At 49.7% G+C, this 6,923-nt stretch overlaps 1 non-coding gene across 1 annotated transcript; it reads right to left on the bottom strand.

Moving 5' to 3' along the window:
* Positions 1–3,749: 3,749 nt before the first annotated feature.
* Positions 3,750–3,835, bottom strand: TRNAS-CGA (transfer RNA serine (anticodon CGA)). Its single transcript has one exon. It is a non-coding gene; the product is annotated as a tRNA-Ser (tRNA).
* Between the last annotated feature and the right edge of the window lie 3,088 nt (positions 3,836–6,923).

The raw sequence follows: 6,923 nt of genomic DNA, 5'->3' as shown, positions 1-6,923 counted from the left end.
AGACTTCCAGATACTCGCATGTTGAGTCCTGATTCTCTGGTTTTGTGTCTGATGCTCCGGCTTCACAATAAAGCTGATGTTGGCACAGCTGCCCCCATGTAGCTGCACTGGTGTAGCATGCTATTACAGATGCTCTAAGCCAATGGGAGAGATCTCTGCCGTCGGACTTCATTAGTCCAGCCCCCTCAAACTATATGTCCTGCTGACGTAGCGCTATCTACACAGGGCGTTAGGGCTGTGTAACTACATTGCTCAACTCTGGATTTTTCACACCCCTGAGCAATATAGTTATACCGATAAATGCCTTTTAGAAGAACCAGGGATATATGAACTCAGAGAATTGGTTGGGACCTACGTTGGGACAAACCGGAACTAGAGCCAAGGTTCAGTTGTTGGCAACGGGGATTAAAAGAAAATGAACTCATATGACAAGAATTTGAGCTCTTTGAATATATTATTGTTTCCAATTAAAATGAATTTATTGGTTAAAGAATGGGAGACTAATTGTGTGATAATCTGAATCACTTTGTAAAACAAAGTGTCTTGTTTTTTTTGTTTTGTTAGTCATACAGGAAGTGACAGCTGATCTTGAAAAGTTAATTTGCTTTAATTTACCCCCTGTAGTGTAAGGAGTTCTGGTAAAAAACCTCACTCCAATGGTTGGGGTGGAAGAATGTGTGTGAGAGTGTATAAGTGAATATTGGCCCAGTATAGATTTTAAATTTTTGTGTTTCAAATAGAACTTATTTTGCTTAGTTTCAAAGTCTATTTCTAGTGAAAGCAAAATTATTTGAAGAGACAATTTGTAGAAGTTTTTACAAGTTCTTACACTTAGACTGTAAGGGTCACTGACTTCCCCACTTCTCTAATTTGCAAAGGAAAGTCATCTGTCATAGGATGTGTTCAGCAGGTAGGAAAGTTGCAGTCCTCAACCACCAAGGAAAAGGCTGAAGTCCATTACCTTTTAGGTCAAGAAGCCATCTAAAGTCTGGTCTATGCTGAAAAGCGATGTTGACGTAGCCACCTCTCTCAGGGGTGTGAAAAGTCCACTCCACTGAGAGAAGTAGTTAATGTGACCTCTGCCCCAGCATAGACAGTGTTAGGTTGTCAGAAGAATACTTCCAGTGTTTGAAGTATAGACAGAGCCTGAGACAGACCGATCCCCTATGGGAAGTGAGTCATGACATGAATTCCAATTTTGACCCATTTCCCTATATGTGAGAGAGGTACTAGTATGGAGGGCTGGGCCAGCTGTCCGATCGCCTGGTTCCTCAACTGTAGCTACAGCTCTTCGTACCCATCCACCCAAAGACTGAGAGAAATGGAGAGTTCCAACCGTTGTTATTTTAGTATCTTATTGTTCCTTTCTCTGTCTTTTGTGCTGGTCTTTCTATTATATCAGGGTGTGAGGGTATAGCTCAGTGCATGTTGTGACAAAGCTCTGTCCTTGTCTCTATGGGTCCCACGTTTCCTGGTGGATTTTGCTAGCCTCAGAGGCTCACTGTGACCATCCACATAGCCCTTCTCTCTCTCTAGAGGCAAGGGCCACAGCTTACTGAGCCATCATAAGCCAGCAAGGGAGGTGAGGAGAAGCAACCCTCCCTCGCACAATCTCTGTTTCCCAGTATCCATGATTAATCAAGGAGGGGAGGAAAGGGGAGGAGAGGGGAGGGGGGAGCCTGGGCCCACCCTCTACTCTGGGCTCCAGCCCAGGGACCCTAATAGTAGCAGCTATGGTAGCTGACTTTTGGGAAATAGGACGTGTACAATTCCCTGGGCCGCTTCCCCACAGTAGCCCCCACTCAGTATCTCCTTCGCTGTTACCTCAGGGCCTCCTTCCTTGCACCTGATGTGGATTTGCACTGCTTGGTTCCTCCAACAGCACGGCTTCCTCCTACAGATCCTGACACATGCGCCTCACTGACGAACTGGGAGGCTTTTCACTAGTTCCAGCCAGGCCTTGATGCGCTTCAGGTATTCCAATCAACCTAGCTATCTCCACTGCTTTCTAGAAGGATCTTAATTGGCCCCAGGTGTCTTGATTAACCTGAAACAACTGCCATTTGGTTACCATAGTACCAAGGATTTGTTTAGGCTGGGGCTAAAATACCTGTTCCGCACTACTTAACTATAGCCGTCTTGCCTTGCCCCGTCGCAATGTGTGACAAAAGCTTATTGGTGCCAATTGGCAAAGGGGTCACTGTCATTCACAAGCAACTCCTGTCTCAGACCTGTTGGGGACACTGGGGCATGGCCACTAGGTAACTCGAGGAGATGGAAGACCATGAGTGTCTATGAAGCCCCCTTGCACTAGGCCCAGGTGTCCTTGCCCGCCCCCCCACCTGGAGGCACACACAGCAGTTATACTGAGAATCTGCAACAGTATGTTGCAGAGTCAGACTGCCTGAAACTAAGCAAGGCCAAACAGGGGAGATATGGAAGAACAATGCTGAATAAAGCAGCTTTATGTTTCGTTTAACAAATGATACAGAGAATCAGGGAACTAGCTGGGAACTGGATTGGCTGGCTATATGGATACTTGGGGCAGCTTGCTATTGGATAAGTATGCTGGGAGAAAGGATGTATAAAAGCCTGTGTAACTTCCTGCTCTGTTGTGCAGGATTTGAGATTTTATTCTCCCTGTACCTTTTTGCAGCTGCAAATAAACTTTTCTGCTTCTCCACCCCGTTGTGATTATTGGGTGTAGCACACCGGGTAACGAACCAACTCAAGCTGTTGTTCAGCCTCTCGGCACTGGGTGCCGGCAACAGACCTGACAAATTCACCACACCTAGGACCCAGAGCAGGGGTGGTGGAATATTCCTTACAGTGGGGGGGCCACCGGCGTCCGAACTGTGACGCCCCCATGACACTCCTTTCCCCCCAGCCCTCACTCACTCCGCCCCTTCTCCCTGAGGCCCCAATCTCACACCGCCCCTTCTCCCTGATGCCACCCCTCCCTCCGAGGCCACACCCACAGAACGCCTCTTCCCCCAAGGCTCCACCTTGTTCCCCCCTCCGTTGTCCGTTCTTAGGGCTGCTAAAAAGTGCTGGGCCCATGGCCCTCTAAACCCCCCTCGTCCTGCACCCTGACACACAGCCAGGCAGGCAGCAGTGTGTGTATGTGACAGAGACTGCTGAGCTGTGCTGAGCCAGTGCGGGAAGTGGGGGCTGATGTCGGGGCTGTCCTGCTCCCCCTGACTCAGGACTGGGGTGTCCCCCTCCCCCTGACTCAGGACTGGGGTGTCCCCCTCCGCCTGACTCAGGACTGGTTGCTTCCAGCAGCTGTCTGAACTTAGGGACAGCGTGCCAACACATTCACTCTTCCACAACACACACGCTCCCCGAACACACACACTGTCTGTCCCCAACACACACACACTCTCTGCCCACCATGCCCACGGCAGCTGAAAAGCAGCTGGCAATCGAGTCGGATGCCCATGGAACAATGGGATAGAGAAACCTGCCTCGTGTGGCTGCCCACAAGGCATTGCAAACCCTTCCCAAAGCACCCTGCGGCCAGTTGCACAGTGGGATAGCGTCCCACAATGCACTGCTCTCTGTGGCGATCCAAGAGCTGCTAGCCTGGATGCGCTCCGGTGACACAAGCAGCCTAGTGTGGACATGCAACAGCGGCTTAATTAAAACGCTTTAACTAAAGCAGCATAACTCTGTCGTGTAGACGTAGCCTGGCTCCCACTGGGGCCAAGGATGCTCAGGCACTGAAACTGAAGAGCCACAACTTCCTCCGTAGTTGGCAGGATTCAAACCTGCACAGGGAGACCCCCCCCAAGGGATTTCGAGTCCACCACCTTAACCACTCAGCCACAACTACTTGCTTTATAGAGCGCTCTCACGACACTCTAGTTCTTTTCTCACTGAGTGATCGTTTCCAATTGTTTCCTCAGACCAGCGTCCACAACACACTCACTGCTGTGCTGTTGTGTAAGTGTGCCCAGGGCTGAACAAGAATTCCTGCTCATTTCCCTTCTGGCTGGAGCATGAGGAGAGTGTGTTTGTGGCCAGTGATGTTGCTGTAGATTGTTGTAAAATTCCTGCCTCGATAATTCAGACAGTCCCTTTCCCGTCATATCCCCAGTACATCAGTGACTGTAATAGCAGGGGGCAGGTTTTCTGTGGGGCACAGAGCTTTGCCAGGGGGTTGGTGTCTCCTTCCTTTCCTCACCCTGGAGGAAACTCAGCTTTTCATTCCATCTTTAATGTGTCATGGAATAACAACAGCGGCATGAAGAAAGAGGTGGGCAGGGTGGGCCTCAGGGGAGGGGCACAGAGGTGCAAGTGGTGGGCAGGGCAGGACGGAGAGGCACGGGTGGCAGGCTGGGTGGGTCTCATGGGTGGGGCTGAGAGGTGGGAGCGGCGGCCATGGTGGGTCTCAGGGGAGGGGTCAGAGAGGTGTGGGTGGCGGGCAGACCTTGGGGTAGGGGGCGGAGAGGAATGAGCAGCCGGCAAGGAGGCCTCGGGGAGAGAGGAGCGAGTGAAAGGTGGACCAGCAGGCCTCAGCCGAAGAGGCAGAGTGGGGTGGGAAGAAGTCCTCCTGTTAACCCAGTGCTATCTACACCGGGATTAGGCTGATATAACTGCATTGCTCAGGGAAGGTAAAATTTTTAACACCCCAAAGTAATGTTGTTACTGACTTAATTTTGTAAGATAGACCTGTCCAAAGAATCACACACACACCTTGGGAGTAAAACTTCACCTGCTTCTCTGCTTTACAGAATCGAAACACAAGAAACGCTTGTCAGGGCCCAGTGCGGGTTGGCAGGGAGTCAGGTGTGGGCAGACACCATACATTAGCCAGAGGAAAGCACCATGGATTAGCTGGTTTAAGGCACCTGTCTTCTAAAGAGGAGATCCTGGGTTCAACTCCCAGTAGTGGCTTTTAAGGCACCTGATACTGGCTCCTATCAGAAGACAAATAACAGAGTTAGATGGACCTTTGGTCTAGCCCAGTGTAGCCGTTCTTGTTGTTTAAATTACACTCATAGGCACTGATAATAGAGTGACTGAAAGTTTGGGTGTGAAGGGCTGATAGGCCAGTGTTCCAGTCCCCTCGCAGATGACCCCCTCCCTCTGGGACAGGGGCAGGTCCGAGCTCTCACACCAAGTGGCTCATTGGGGCTGCCAGAATCTGTGGGCGGCTCATTCAGTTTATGCTGAGGGTTGAGTCCTGCTTTGTGCACCGTGTCTGAGAATGAAAATCCTAAACCTCCCTTTGAAATAACGAATGCAGCAGGACCTGTTTTGTCACTGCTCCGAAGCAGACAGAGAAATGGAGAAATGCCATTGAGTCCAGGGGAATACTTCACTGCGGTTTTACCTTTTTCACTTGCCAAACTCCCTCCCAACCTTCTGGGCTCCTAGAGCAGGGTCCTGAGCCTGAGCCGAGACACGTGCCCTGCAACTTTACAGCCCAAGCCGCTGTCCTGGATTAATGTGACACGGGCCAGGCGTGGGTGATTCATTGCACTGTAGATGTATCCTAATGTTATGTCTATACTGCAATTAAAACACCCAGGGCACCTGTCTCAGAGCCCGGGGTAGCTGACTCAGGCTTCTGGGGCTGGGGCTGCAGGGCTACAAAATGACAGTGGAGACAGATGGCCCAGTAAAGGTATCCACGCTCCCAAGGACTCTCCCAGGAACCGTGTACAATGCGGACACCTCCGAGAAAGCCCGGAGACAATGGACACTGCTTGACTCACATCAAGGCAGCGGAACTTCCTAGCAAGTTGGAAGAGGGGAAGAGACGTCATGACTTGGCCTCACTCCCACTCTGCTCAACACCTGGCAACACATCTGGAGGACAAAGACTGAACTGAAATAATTCAGAGATCAGAAGAGAATAATAATAATAATCCATTCAAATGAAAGTCCCCAAACAGACTAGAATTGGTTTCCCAGCAGAAAATTTTCAATTTTGTTTTCCCAGTCAGACCTCGCCAAGGGAAGCAGAGAGAAAACGTTTGAGTTGCTTCCTCCAGAGCACCTTGACCTAGACACGCTAGCTGTGGGTCACTGTCGTGGCTGAGGTGGGGGCATTTTAATTATTTGGGCTGGTCCCAGGGTGTTTGGGGGACGTTATGAGGCTGTTACCTTTTGAGATAAATACTAAGAAACAAAGAACTCTTTGAGAAATCTGGGATTTAGACGTGTTTTATTGACAGCAAGGGAGGTCTGAGTTCCTGAGAAGGTTTTTGTTTCCAGGAAGCAATGTGGCTTGTACCAAAGGGGAGATGGTTGTTTGTGAAGGAGGGGAGAAGACAAAATGCACACAATGAGGATGGGATTCAAACCCATGCATGCAAAGCACAATGATTAGCAGCCCACCACTTTAACCACTTGGCCACCTCTTACGAGCTGCCAAAGAAGGGACAGGAGGAGAAATCTAAGGCCAGCAGAGGTAGGAACAATAAGGAGTTTTTAAATACGAAGTGTAAGGAAGGCCTGAATGACCTCCCCCCTCACATCTAGTGATGAGCTGGGGGAAAGACTTCAGGAACAGACCGTGTTTACATAGACAGGCCTCCTCTGCCTAGGTATGCAGCAAGTATCCTTTGAATGAAAAAACAAACAAACAAAATATAAAGGTAATTTTTTGGTTTTCCTGCAGTCAGTCAAAAAAAATGTGAAAAGAAAGGGGCATTTTTAAGCAATCATCTGTCCCCACCCAGGGGCTGGGGAATGTTTATTTTCTTTTTCAGACACTTTCTGGGCAAGCTGGTGCCAGTGGAAGAAAACCCAGAACGCCGTGGGTCCCCTGTCGCAACAAAACATTGTGTTCTGTGTTTGTCTTGTTGTTACTGTTATTTTGGTGGATATTGTAAATTCTTCAGGCGTGACACCCCCTTTTAATTGGGCATGTCGTGCTGCCCCTTTCGGGGCCAAGGGAAAATGTACCCTAA

This window comes from Lepidochelys kempii, unplaced genomic scaffold (assembly GCF_965140265.1).
Source record: "Lepidochelys kempii isolate rLepKem1 unplaced genomic scaffold, rLepKem1.hap2 scaffold_37, whole genome shotgun sequence".
Taxonomy (NCBI): domain Eukaryota; kingdom Metazoa; phylum Chordata; order Testudines; family Cheloniidae; genus Lepidochelys; species Lepidochelys kempii.
Note: the sequence above shows the minus strand (reverse complement) of the source record. Positions and strands in the feature narration are given on the sequence as shown.